The sequence below is a fragment of the Chionomys nivalis genome, chromosome 7 (assembly GCF_950005125.1).
Source record: "Chionomys nivalis chromosome 7, mChiNiv1.1, whole genome shotgun sequence".
In the NCBI taxonomy this organism is placed as follows: domain Eukaryota; kingdom Metazoa; phylum Chordata; class Mammalia; order Rodentia; family Cricetidae; genus Chionomys; species Chionomys nivalis.
This window is the reverse complement of record NC_080092.1, coordinates 58,929,549-58,944,163: the sequence shown is the minus strand read 5'-3', so window position 1 is coordinate 58,944,163 and position 14,615 is coordinate 58,929,549. Positions and strand designations below refer to the sequence as shown.

Below are 14,615 nucleotides of genomic sequence, written 5' to 3'. Positions count from 1 at the left end.
CAGCTGCAGGGGTGAGACGAAGAGACAGAAAGAAGGATGAAAGGGAGAACTGGAAAACAAAAACAAGGTGATGAGGCGTAAAGATCATATTTCCCATTCCATTTCCCCCCCTTACAAGGTTAAGTCGGCTAAAGTCCGGGTGGCGTTAGGAAAACACACACACCTTGCGCCCTGGGCAGGAGGAGAGGTTGGCTCTGCAGCGCTCAGTGGGGCTCCGGGCTCCGCCCCACCGGCCTGGGACAGTGCAGTCCTGCTCGCCCTGGTCCAGGAAGAATAGAAGAGAGGTGGCTTCTAGCGGCTCTGGCAGGGGGAGGGGGAGACGGCTACTCCCGGTGCCAGGCTCACCGAGAGCGCTGCACTCCGTGGTGCGCCGACACCCCCTCCCCCAGCCGGCTCCGGCTCGCTCCCCTCCGCCGCCGGAAGCCAGCCCCGCCCCCTCAACTCCATCCCCGCTCTTTGCAAGCTCCCTCCTGTCTACACAGCCAATCGTCAGCCAAGGAACCAGCAGAGCGACTTGCCACACAGCCAACTGGGGAGGCCCACTGGGAGGTCAGTCGCCGGGGATAGGCCAGCTACCCGCCGCCCCGGCCCCGACACGGCTCCTCTTTGTTAGTGCTGCCCCCATCTCTCCTGGTGCCCACACGGAAACTAGGAACGTAGCCTCCAGCAGCCAGGCAGGTGTTGCCGCGCCCGCCGCCTCGCCAGCTCCTCCACCCACTCTCGACCTAGTACCAAGAGTGACCAGCTCTCAGGTGTTTCCTGCCAGAACACTTCAGACTTCCAAACCAATTAACCACCGGAAGACACCCATCTACAAAAGGGAAGCTCTCTTCAGGCCCTCAATGAATTTACCTTCCTTTAGTCGCCCAATCAACTGCATTCTGTCAAAATGGTGGAAAGATTTAGGTATTAAATCAACTGCATCGATTTTACCTGTTGGAAATTCCTGCTCTCCCTGGGGGAAACTGGGGATGGGGAAGGAGAGTACTGAGAAAGTATTGTGCCTGGAAGTTGGAGGAGTTGGGGAGGAGGGCAACATATCAAATCTTCTGCAGAAATAAATAAAAGGAAACATACAAAGATCACGAAGTTGGCTTCAACCTGTATCAGATCCAAAGCATGTACATACAATAATCCTGAGATGATCATTTCCTTATCAGATCTCAGTATAATTAAGATACAGAAGAATCAAGTCTCCTTAAAATAACATACGTAACCTTGCTTTAAAACACAACACTGACATTGCATAACTGGAAGTCTATACCCAAACTTTAATTGCTAAGGCCGGTGTTAGGGGCACACTGTGGCTGGGATGGAATATGCTAAAAACAGTATGGTCTAATTGCTCGGGTTGTAGTAGTGGAGCAATGTATGGAGTTCATTTAGCAAAAACAAAGAGTGGGTGTACTGGGGGTGTGTTTGGTTGTTAGAATGCTTGCTTAGGATACAGTAAGTCCAGCTTCAGGCCTCAGAAACCCAGACATAGTGTAGAGAGAGGCAGGAAGATCAGAAGCTGGAGGCCACCCTAGGCTTTAAGAAACCTGGGGAGGGGGTGGGTGTTGAGAGCGCGTGGGCCACCCAGTGGCAGAGCAGCAATACTAACTAATGTAAGGCCACGGGGCTCCATCACCAACACAAGAAGAGGTGAGAAGATAGGAGAGGAAGCCGGGAGGTGGGGAAGACCGGAGAGAGATATAGGTCGTCATTTTTGTGCAGCATTCTTGTAATTAATTGCAAACTGAACTGCATCACATTCTCCAACTTCTGCACTGATAAAACTGAAAACAAAGCAAGGGCGTAGCTCAGTGGTAGAGCACTAAGCTTAGCACATTTGTTGCAAATTAAATAAATAATACAATTAAGAGAAAAAGAGCCAAGTATGGTGGGCTGCAGTTAGGTCAGCACGCAGGAGGTAAAGGCTGAACTCCAAGCTCAAGGCCACCCCGTCTACATAGCCAAAGGGCTTCATATAGACAAGTTCTCAAAAAGAGAAAGGGCTGAACAGATGGCTCAGTTGTCCAATTCCCAAAACCCATATGGTTGGTTGCAGGGAATCCAACGCCCTCTTCTGGCTTCCACAGGTTCCAGGCACACACAATGCAGAGACATACATATATACAGGCAAAACACCCATACACATAATTAAAAAAAAAAAAAAGCCAGGTATAGTGACACATGCTTTTAATCCCAGCACTCAGAAGGCAGAGGCAGGCGAACTTTTGTGAGTTAGAGGCTAGCTTGGTCTACATAGCCAGTTCCAAGACAGAACTGGCTACAAAATAGAGACTATGTCTCAAAAAAATAAAATAAAATAAATCCCAAAATAACAATGCTACCTGGTGGTAGAACATTTGGCTAGTATTCAAATGTGCATTTACATATATATAGTCTTGTAAATGCAGCATCCGGTAGACCAGACTAAAAGAAAACAGTAATAAGTGGTGCAGCCTGACAAGAAACTAAGTTGTATACTGTGTGTGTGTGAAAGTCAGAGGTGAGGAATCATTCTTCTACTACTCCTTTATTTTATGTATGTGCCTGAGTATATGTATGAGCACCACCTAGATACAAGTGCCCTTGGAGTCCAGAAAAAGGCATCAGATCCCCTGGAACTGGAACTGCAGGCAGTTGTGTTTGCCTGCGTGTATGTCTATGCACATGTGTGCTGGTGGAGAAGGCCAGAAGAGGGTGCCAGATCTGCTGAAACCGGAGTTACAGACCATTATGAGCTGCCTGAAACCTGGGTCCTGCAAGAGTAGCAATGCTCTTAGCTGCTCAAGTGCTCTTCAGCCCTTCCTTTAGTTTTTGAAGCGGAGTTTCTCACTGAACCTGAAGCTCATCAACTCAGCTACTCTAGCTGGCCAATGAACTTCCAACAACCCCGTCTTTATCCCATTGCCCAAGTTCTGGGGTTGCAGATACCTTTCAGGTGGATTCTGGGGATTCTAACTCAGGTCGTCGTGCCTGCTGGGTAGGCAATTTACCAACTGAGCCGTCTTCCACATCACAGATCCACCTAGAAGAATATATAACCCCATAAACTAACCTTTCTTTGGGAATCATTTTGTTCACTCATTCACACACATTAAAAAATTACGATGTTCCTCAGTGCCAAAAATGCTATTAAACCCCTATAATAAAAATATAAATGAGGGCCAGGGATGCGGCTCAATGGGTAAAAGGGCTTGCCAACAAACCTAACGGTCTGAGTTTGATGCCCAGGATACACATGGTAGAAGTTGTCCTTTGACCTCCACACATGCAGCAGCTGCACATGTGCATGGCCCCAAATAAATAAAGAAATAAAGCAAGCGAGCAAGTGAAATTTACTCTTTTATTTTGTTTCAGAGACAGAATCTCACTATGTTGACATGGCTGGCCTATATGATTTGCTTTGTAGACCACGTTGTCCTGGAACTCACAAAGACCTCCCTGCCTCTGTCTCCTCAGTATCCAGCAACATTTCTTTTCTTTCTTTCCTTTTTCTTTAAATTCATTTATTTTTATTTTACAAGCATTGGTGTTTTACCTGTATGTCTGAGGGTGTCAGGTCCCCTGGAACTGGAGTTATAGACAGCTGTGAGCTGCCATGTGGGTGCTGGAAATTGAACCCAGGTCCTCTGGAAGAGCAGCCAGTGCTCTTACCCACTGAGCCATCTCTCCAACACCCCCAGTAACACTTCTTAGATAATAATAGTAACTTGGGTGTTGTGGTTCATTACTACAATCCCAGCACTGGGAAGGCTGAAGTAGAAATGCCAGGAGTTTCCAAAGCCATAAAACAAGAGCACTAGGGGGCTGGAGAGATGGCTCAGAGGTTAAGAGCATTGCCTCCTCTTCCAAAGGTCCTGAGTTCAATTCCCAGCAACCACATGGTGGCTCACAACCATCTGTAATGGGGTCTGGTGCCCTCTTCTAGCCTGCAGGCATACACACAGACAGAATATTGTATACATAATAAATGAATAAATATTTAAAAAAAAAAAAACAAGAGCACTATAACAATTAGCTTACCACAGACACTTTTGTTAACTCTTTTTTATTTTTGTCTATGAGACAGGGTTTCACTGTGTATCTCTGACTGGCCTTGAACTCACAGAAATCCTCCTGTCTCTACCTCCAAAGCATTGGGGGGTGGCGCACATCTTTAATCTCAGTACTCGGGAGGCAGATGTAAACTAATCCCTGAGTTTGAGCTCAACCTGGTCTATAGACCTAGAACAAACAGCCAGGTCTATTTGCCTTATCTCAAAAATAGTAAATTAATTTAAAGAGAGAGAGAAAGAGAGAGAGAGAGAGAGAGAGAGAGAGAGAGAGAGAGAGAGAGAGAGAGAAATCTAAACATATCAAGAGAGATCCTGGAGCTGAGCATGGCGCCTTAAGCCTCTAATTCCTCAATTGAGGAGATATTTGAGTTCAAGGAAAGCCTGGGATTATATTGTAAATTCCAGGCCAGCATAACAAATAAACAAAAAGGACACCTTAATTGGCAAATCATTTCTGCAACTAAATATTCAAGAATCCACGGAAAAGACATTAACTGATAAGCCAGAATAAAAGCTTAACGTCAGATAGGGTAATCAAACGGAACACTGTGTGGTATAAATTTTCCCTAATCTTCGGAAGGTCCCTATGTTTGTGGTTTAGGATGCTTGGGCTGTGTGTGTGCTGGGGTGGGGGATAAGTTGTTAGTTAATTGCTCATACTGATGGGGTAGCACATGGTAGAAAAAGAAAAAAAAGCCAACATCTTGAAAAAGTTTCACACACATACACAAAATGAGACAGCAAACTTGCGAATCAAGCATGATTTGGCATCTTTAAATACAGAGCCAGTTTTCTTTAGCACCAAAGCCAATGGCTTCTCCTGTAGATAAAATGGCTCAGATCCTGAAAAAGCCCTGGACGCTGTTTCCCCACAATCCCAGAATCTGTCAGAAGACAGAAAACAAAAAGAAGGCTGTGCCAGCCAGAAAAAGCAAATTATAACCAACACAGAGCCAAACTTGATTTCAGACAGAAGGAGCTGTTCTATGTGTCTCTGAAAGAGAAGAAACAAAAGAAGCTTACCATTGCTCCAATAACCAAGGGCAAGCAACTAATTTAACCAAACACTGTGTTGAATTAGCATTTGCTGCAAGAGGCAGCCTTCTCACTTCCTATTCATAGCCTAAAAGGGTATTTGCAATGCTTATTAAGAAGAGTTGATGCCAACAATATACAAAAATTTTTACATGCCAAGAGAGAATAATGTAAGAAAGAGAACAGAAGCAAAGGAGAAAGCAGTCAAGGAGCATGAACTCTTCACTATTCAGTCAGTAAGAAATACAGTCAAGGGCTGAGTAGAAAGAATCACAGGCCTAAGATCCCAGCACTTGAGACAGGAAGGTCTGAAGTTCAAGGTCATCTTGAACTATAAAGGGAGTTTGAGGCCAGCCTAGACCAGAGACCCTTTAAAAACATGGGGTGGGGGCTGGAGAGATGGCTCAGAGGTTAAGAGCACTGACTGTTCTTCCAAAGGTTCTGAGTTCAATTCCTAGCAATCATATGGTGGCTCACAACCATCTGTAATGGGGTCTGGTGCCCTCTTCTGGCCTGCAGACATACATGGAAGGAATGCTGTATACATAATAAATAAATAAATATTAAAAAAAAAAAAACATGGGGTGGGTGGCCCACCTGGAGAGAGGGCTCGGCGGTTAAGAATACTTATTCTTGCCTCAGGAGGCAGAGGCACACAAATCTTTGTGAGTTCGAGGCCAGCCTGGTCTACAAGAGCTAGTTCCAGGACAGGCTCCAAAGCTACAAAGAAACCCTGTCTCGAAAAAACAAAACAAACAAAAAAAGAATACTTATTCTTGCAAAAGACCAGGGTTTGGGTCCCAGCACCACCAACATAATTCAACAATCTAAAACTTCAGTGTCTGAGGATCCAACACCCTCTTCTGACCTCTGCAAGCACCAGATACACAAATGGTACACATAAACACACACAGGCAAAATGCTCTCATACACATAAAAGAAAATAAATCTAAATAGGAAAGCAAATGTACTTGGTAGAGCTTCATGCAAGCTAACACATGCTACATAGAGCCACACGCTCAACTCTGTTTACCTTATCTATTAAGACATCCAGGCTGGCCTTATATCCCAGCCTTGTCAGTCCTTCAAGGAAGGAGGCCTTAGCCTTCCAAGTAGCTTACAGGTTTGTTGCTACTAGGCTAGGGCATGGTCCCTTTTTTCTAGTCACTGAGTAAGCAGGTACGCACACGTGCACAAACGCACACAACCAAATAAAATTAGATTACAGTAAAAGCAGGAAGTCTTCACATCAAAAAAGAAACCTAAGATTTTGTCCCTGATTTAGGAGGCAATGGAGACCAGGTGTGGTTGAATACATCAAGAACGAGGAAAAGGATCAGTGGTTCAAGGCCAGTTTAAGCTACATAAAACCCTGCATTTAAAAAAGAAGAGGGGATGGAAAGGAGGCATAATGAAATGAGAGAGGATTCAGAAGATTCAAAGATTCAGTTCCAACCTATATAAAACCAGTATCTTCATGTCATCTTACTCTAAAATTAGTGATAATGGGTCCCTATTCCATAAGCAATGTGCAGGATCCCAATTGACCTATAAGCAGAATAAAGTTCAGTCTCACCACCTAAGTAATGATTTCACTTTCCTCCATCAGGTCTAGACTACATCCTAATTTCCCCTTATTGTTAATATCCCTCTAGAGGCTAAGTTGTCCAACAGATTCAAATTTCAGGCAGGCCCCAAGTACGTTATAAGACAACGATGCCGCTGAGTCTGTATTTAGACTCAGGTGTGGAACAAAGAGTGCTAATTTTACCTGAAATGGTACCATGCCCTTCTTTAAATACTAACTGAACAGTAGCCTAACTCAGTGGCTCTCAACCTTCCTAATGCTGTGACCCTTTAACACAACTCCTCCCTTTGTGGTGACCCCAACCATAAGACTGTTTTTATTGCTATTTCATAACTGTAATTTTTCTAGCATTATGAATCATAATCATATTTGGAGGCAGAGGTTTGAGAAAGGAACTGTGATCCACGTTGAGAGCCCCTGACCTAACAGCACCACCAGTCACAATGTTTTTTCAGTGTTTTTAGTGTTTCTATTGAACGGCTATGAAGCTTTAGACAACAAAACACCCCAAACAAATTAGTATACACTCCACCTTGAAAGGTACCACAGGGCAGCAATCATCCCTCTGCTTGAATCAAAAACTAAGAGGATAAAAATCATATAAAAGGGACTGGCGGAATGGCTCAGTGGTTAAGGTCCTTACCCCACAAGCCCAATCACCTTGAGTTAAATCCCTGGAACCTATGTAAGGAGGGAAAGCACTGGCCTATGGAGCTGACCTCTGATCACACATGCCCTTGAGTGTTCACACACACACACACACACACACACACACACACACACACACGATGAAGTTTGAATTTTTTTCCCTAAATGAAAAAAAATCTGTAATAGGAACCCCATAAAAGTGATATTGTAATAAATCTCTAGAGAAATACGTCTTTAATAAGAAGTTGCTTCATTATGGTGTCATAATTGATACAGTCTAGAAATTAGGGTAGCAATATCTTTTCACGAATTCTGAGCTATTTTTTCCTCAAGTAGTATTTAAAAAAAATATCACCTTTCTCAAAAGGAACTTAAGCCTCTAGCAGACATCATGCCGCTAATTTTCACAACATCCCAATAAAGAGCTATTATTTAACATTTAAATCACACTTGAACTTGCAAAAGTGTTTTACAATTATTTTCATTAATAGTCATACCTCACAACCACCCACTGTGAGTGAGCTAAACTGGTCTTGTCATCCTTATTTGACAGCTGAGAAAATTGATGCATCCTAAAGCCAAGGTCAAGCCTGTCTACTTTCCCAAGGCCAGGACCTAAACCTTAAGTCACATTCAATTACCCATTAGGTGTATTGCTCATAGCCCCAATGACATCGGGCTTTTACAAAGAGCGTCATTTAAAACACTAGATCGAAATGTTGGGAAATTATAATACTTTGGCAAAATAACCTCTTAGAATACAAATAGGTAAGGGTTTAATAACAATTTCAAGAAGTATTTAAAACAAACAAATTACTGAGTCAGATATGGTTGCTCATGCTGGTAATCCCAGCCCACTAAAGAGATTGAGGCAGGGGGATTATAGTAAACTGAGCCTGCCTGAGATAAAGAATAAGACCCTGTCTTAAAAGGGAAGGGGAAGAAAACTAGGCCTGATGCCACAACTGTAATCCTAGCGTTAAGGAGGCTAAGGCAGGAGGATGGCTAGTTCTGGCCACTTTGGGGTACATAGCCAGGGTTATTTAAAAGAAAACTGGCTTGGTGGCACTGGCCTGTAACCCTACCACTCAGGATAGGAGTAACAGGGCAGGAAAATCAGTAATTCAGGCCTTACTCAGCTAACAATACCATCTAAAAGAATTAAAAACAAAACAACATTAGGGGCTGGAGAGACGGCTCAGTGGTTAAAAGCACTGGCTGTTCTTCCCGAGGTCCTGAGTTCAATTCCCAGACACCACATATGGTGGCTCACAACCATCAGTAATAAGATTTGGTGCCCTCTTCTGGCATGCAGGCAGAACACTGTACACATAAATAAGTTGGTAAGAAAGTAAATAAATCTTTAAACAACAACAAAAACATGGGAGGTGGCAGAGCCAGATCCTCAAAAACTAACTAGTGCCAGCAGCATTCAGGAGGCAGGGGCAGGAGGATCTCTGTAAATCTATAATCATACTGATCTACATAGTCAGCCCTTGCTGGGGGTGCAGGCTGGGAGTGCAGGGTGGGGATCGAGAACAAGGAAGACATCCAACATCAACTTCACACTGTGGCAAACAGTAAACAGGTACCAAGGGAGAAGGGACTGCAGCTCTAGCTCACAGATAAAACGTCTCCCTAGCATGGCACAGGTTCTGGGTTTCATCCCCAGCACTGATGAATCAACTGATGAATCAACAGAGAGAAGAACTGGCTTCCAAACAAAATGTCATTGTTTTTTATGAATTTTTTTTTTTTTAAAAAAAAGGTTAAATGCATGTTTCATTTCCTCCTATTTCCACTGCACTCGTCCCTCCGGTGAACAGCTTTAGACAAAGTCACAGTAATCTCCAGGTTATCAAACCCCTCAAGTACTTCTGTTCTTAACTGACTCTCAATAGCATCCAATACAGTTGACTAATCTTCCCGTAAAACATTTTTGCTCCCCTCGGCCGACGTCTCAGGTTGACCTCAATTCATGACTTTCCTGCCTCAGCTAAGTGCACCACCAGGCCCAGCTCTTCTTGACTGACTTGTATGTAGAACTTCCCTAAATTGTTTTGCTTTGTTTTCTTTTTTGTTTGTTTGCTTGTTTTTTGTTTTTGTTTTTTTCAAGACAGGGTTTCTCTGTAGCTTTGGAGCCTGTCCTGGAACTAGTTCTGTAGACCAGGCTGGCCTCGAATTTACAGAGAGATCCACCTGCCTCTGCCTCCCGAGTGCTGGGATTAAAGGCGCACGCCATCACCTCCCAGCTTGTTTTGTTTTCAAGACAGGGTCTCTGTCCTGGAACTCACTCTGTAGACCAGACTGACCTTGAACTCAGAGCCAGATTGACCTTGAACTCAGAGTTCGGGTGCTGGGATCAAAGGCAGGCATCACCACCATCCAACTATTTCCCTGGATTTCTACCTGACCTCGAGCTGCTTTTTTCTCAAGCTTCTCTGCTCTAGCCACAGCCTCTTCAGTGCCCTCCTGATTTAATTCTGTAACTTCAAATTCATCCATATGCTGAGAACTTCCAGTCTGAAATCCCTTTTTTTTTTTTTTTTTTTTTTTTTTTTTGGTTTTTCGAGACAGGGTTTCTCTGTGGTTTTGGAGCCTGTCCTGGAACTAGCTCTTGTAGACCAGGCTGGTCTCGAACTCACAGAGATCCGCCTGCCTCTACCTCCCAAGTGCTGAGATTAAAGGCGTGCACCACCACCACCCAGCTTTATTCTGCCAGTTTTATCCTGGTAAATGAAGAGCAAGGCCCCTTACTCACCTAGCCCCACCCACTAGCCCTCTTCTGTCCACATCCTCAGCTGTGATAAGGCCCAATCAGGCCCTGTCAACTCCATTTCCAAAGACACACTGTCTACATCTCTACTGCTTTTCTACCATTACTCCATCCACTTCGCCATCAACTTAACTCTAGTCTGAATTAATATACGTCTGTCTTTAATTATATCTATTTATTAGACACAATTTAGTATGTTTATAATTAATATGCCACTAGTCTCGAGCCCCTGTACAACTCATTTTCATACAGCAACAATAATATTCTAATTACAAGCCAGCTCACATCATTCTCCCTCCTCCAAAGAAAGACTATGCCCTGGCTGTCTTGTTATTCCTCTGCTGCTGCCATTAGACCCCACGGCCAAGGCAGCTCACTGCAGACTCAGAGGGGGGTCCACAACCTTCATGGTGGGGAGCGTGGCTGCAGGCAGCATGGTGCTAAAGCAGTAGTTAAAACTTACTTCTGATAAGTAAGCAGGAAACAGAGAGAGCTAAACTGGGAAATAGCTTGGGTTTCTGAAATCTCAAAACCCACCCACAGTGACACACTTCCTCCAAAACAAGTCACATTCCTAATCCTTTCCAAAGAGTTCCATCAACTGGGAACCAAGAGTTCAAATATGTGAGCCTATAGGGCCAGTCTCATTCACAGCACATACCCACTTTCAAACCTGTCACCTACCCCCTGCCTGCTTCACCTTGAATCACTCTCCCTCCTAGTCAAACCACACTGCCCTTTTTCTGTTCCCGCAGTCCAACACACCCATTCTTCCCTAGCTAGGGGCTTTACACTATATTCTGCTGATTTGCAAAGCCTCTAAGATGTTAACCATCAAATTCGCACAGCTGTTCTCCCAATCAGAGCTAGCTGTATGTTCATCCTCTACCACACCCACTTTTGTTCTCTATAGAGTATGAGCTTTGTTCTGACCTGGAACGTGCTTTATAGACCAGGCAGGCCTCACATTCACAGGAATCCACCCTAGCACTGGGACAGAAATCTCCGTCAACAAATGGCATCAAGCCGGGCAATGGTGGCGCACGCCTTTAATCCCAGCACTCGGGAGGCAGAGGCAGGCGGATCTCTGTGAGTTCGAGACCAGCCTGGTCCACAAGAGCTAGTTCCAGGACAGGCTCCAAAGCCACAGAGAAACCCTGTCTCGAAAAACCAAAAAAAAAAAAAAAAAAAAAAAAAAAAAAAAAATGGCATCAATGTGGATAACTAAATCCACTTAAAATCTGAGACAGTTTGGGAAGGAATTCTAGACACAAAAAGAACAGAGTTAAGCATGGCTTCTTGGTAGCGCATTTTCTCAGATGGGCTCTGTTTGCTAGAGGAAAGCATGTCTCATTTAAGAGAGGCTTTCTGACTCAGCTTTAGCTGCAAAAACCTTGCAACTCTTTTAAGAGGCCCCACCACAAAACACTTAAAGGGTATTTATGAATAGCCAACAGCATGCTTCTTGGTGGTGGCAGGAACCTTGAAACTCCATAGAGTTGTGGCAATAAACATGGCTCAACAGCATGCTTCTTGGTGGTGGCAGGAGCCTTGAAACTCCATAGAGTTGTGGCAATAAACATGGCTCCGGCCGGTACCTCTGCCATAAGGCTAGACTCTCAGAAAGCTAAGGAATGGGGTGGATCCAGCCATCAAAGCCACGGCTTTAATCCTAGCCATATTGCTTAGCAAATTAAAGACTCATGTGGTCAGGAAAAGAGAGAAATACAGGAAAGATAGATTTTAACAACAACAACAAAAAAAAATTCTAAAGGGTTTACAATGTGTTTAAAACTATATGTAGGCTCAGGAGAGAAAAGAAAATGAATAAAGTGCTTAAAAAAAGAGAGAGCCGGCCGGGCGGTGGTGGCGCACGCCTTTAATCCCAGCACTTGGGAGGCAGAGGCAGGTGGATCTCTGTGAGTTCGAGACCAGCCTGGTCTACAGAGCTAGTTCCAGGACAGGCTCCAAAGCCACAGAGAAACCCTGTCTGGAAAAACCAAAAAAAAAAAAAAAAAAAAGAGAGAGAGAGAGAGTAGTTGGGTGCGGGGGTACACACCTTTTTGTTTTTTTGTTTTGTTTTATTTTTTTGTTTTTCGAGACAGGGTTTCTCTGTAGCTTTTGGTGCCTGTCCTGGAACTAGCTCTTGTAGACCAGGCTGGCCTTGAACTCACAGAGATCAAGGCCTGCCTCTGCCTCCCGAGTGCTGGGATTAAAGGCGTGTGCCACCACCGCCCGGCGGGGGTACACACCTTTAATGCCAACATTTGGGAGGCAAATGAATCTCTGTGAGTCCAAGGACAGCCTGGTCTACAGAGGGAGTTCCAGAACAGCCAAAGATACACAAAGAAACCCTGTCTTAAAAACCAAAAAATAAAAAAGAAATAGTATAATGGTCTATCCTGTCCCTTTAAGAGACAAGCCCTGCCCATTCCCTCCCTGATCCACCACCAAGGCAGGTAGATCTTCCTTCTGCTTCTGGCCTGAGCTCTCTTCCTTTCCATCTCTCTCCCAAAGAGATTGCTGCTGCCATGGCTCTCCCCGTCCCCACTTCTGGTTCTCTCTCTCTCTGCTCTTCCCCCATCTCCCCTTCTCCCCCTTTCCCTTACCACTCCATAACCCAACAAATAAATACCCAATTCCTCTGCATGGCATGCCTATCCATCTGTCTCTCACCCGCCACACGGCCTACTGTGGTCTGGGGACCTGCTGCCCACTGCCACCACTCAGGGACCTACAGCGTTTCTGCTGCTGCGTCCCTCAGAGAATAGCGCCGTTTTACTTAAACCCTAACAAATAAGAATTTAAAATAAAGCTACCTGATGATGGAAAATACACAGAGAATCTGGATACTGTATGTTATTGTGTTGTCTTTGAATTGTTTGATGGCTGAGGAAGGAGCAATAGCTCCTAAAAGACATTTGATTATTAATGCTGCTGGGTTAATCCAACCTATACATTTTGAAAATGCCTTGACTTTAAAATATAAGTCAAAAGATGTTACTTTGGAGGAGAGGTTTTGCTTTTGTCTCCACAGGAAATGAGAGGCTGTGGATTCATTCTGGGTTTTAAAAAATCATGTTTGATTAAGGAAGGCCCCCCCCAATAAATCTCTGATAGGAGTGGATGGCCCAAATGTCTGAGTTCTACATCCAGAACAATTTCAAAACTGCTGGCTGAAATAATCAAGCCTCACAGAATACTCCAGTCAGGACTTGATCATAATTCTAAATTTCCTTTAGGTCCCCATAAGATTATCAGTGCCCTCAATCAACAGGAAGTAGTCTAGAAAACTATGCCCACATTTACAAAAAAATGGATTAAATGGATTATGGATGTTTGTCTTTGTTTAGAGTGTTGGTTACAAGTTGTTATGGATAATAGTCAGGAAGAAAGCTAAACAAAGGATATTAGATTCAGTGTTTTTGTTTTGAAAAAAAGGGGGGGTGGGGAAGTGCTGTGGGACAATGATCTTATATTCTGTAAAGATTCGCCAGTTGTATTGCTTTAATAAAATGCTGATTGACCAGTAGCCAGGCAGGAAGTATAGGATGGGTGGCCAGAACAGGAGAATTCTAGGAAGAGGAAAGGCTGAGTCTGGAGTCATCATTCAAACACAGAGGAAGCAAGATGATAAAGCCTCACTGATAAAAGGTACCAAGCCATGTGGCTAACACAGATAAGAATTATGGGCTAATATAGGTTATAAGAATTAATAAGAAGTCTGAACTAATAGGTTAACCAGTTTATAATTAATGTAGATCTCTGTGTTTCTTTGGGACTGAACAGCTGTGGGGCCAGGTGGGACAGAAACTACTGTCAACAATGGGGCACAATTAGCTACCATATCTCATTTGCTGATTTCTAAAAATTGTCTGTTTACCCTCATTCGCTAGAATACAAGCTCCAGGATAGTAGAGATTTTATCTCCCTTCCCCAAGACAGGTTCTTGTTATTAGCGTCCAAGTGCTAATTTGGATCTCTTATTTATTTATTTGGGTCTCTTATTTATTTCTTTGTTTGGATGGGTATTGTCTGCCTGTATGTCTGTGCACTATGACTGCAATACCTTCAGAGGCCAGGAGAGGGCCTCAGACTCCTGGGACAGGTGATTTTATCACTGTATGGGTGATAGGAAGAAGGGTCTTCCTGAAAAGCAGCCAATGCTTTAACCATTAAATTATCTCTCCAGTCCCCTCAAGAGGGGGTCTCATAAGCCGGGCGGTGGTGGCGCACGCCTTTAATCCCAGCACTTGGGAGGCAGAGGCAGGCGGATCTCTGTGAGTTCGAGACCAGCCTGGTCTACAAGAGCTAGTTCCAGGACAGGCTCCAAAACCACAGAGAAACCCTGTCTCGAAAAACCGAAAAAAAAAAAAAAAAAAAAAAAAAAAAGAGGGGGTCTCATATTCACAATCCTCCTGCTTGAATCTTCTAAATGCTGAGATTACAGAGTGTTAGAATTATGGGTACAGGCCACCAGAACTCAAAAGACAGTAGAAATTCAATACATGGTGAGGTACCA

General features: G+C 44.0%; 1 protein-coding gene across 3 annotated transcripts in view; it reads right to left on the bottom strand.

The window, feature by feature from the left end:
* Fam222b (family with sequence similarity 222 member B) overlaps positions 1-14,615 on the bottom strand; it is a 56,723-nt gene that overhangs the window by 30,178 nt on the left and 11,930 nt on the right. The window contains exon 1 of one of the 3 annotated variants that reach the window (XM_057775878.1): positions 164-312. The exons of the other annotated variants lie outside the window; for them this stretch is intronic. The gene's annotated coding sequence lies outside the window, so the exon portion shown is untranslated. Of the gene's footprint in view, positions 1-163; positions 313-14,615 lie in introns of those variants that run through there. 3 annotated transcript variants of the gene reach the window in all.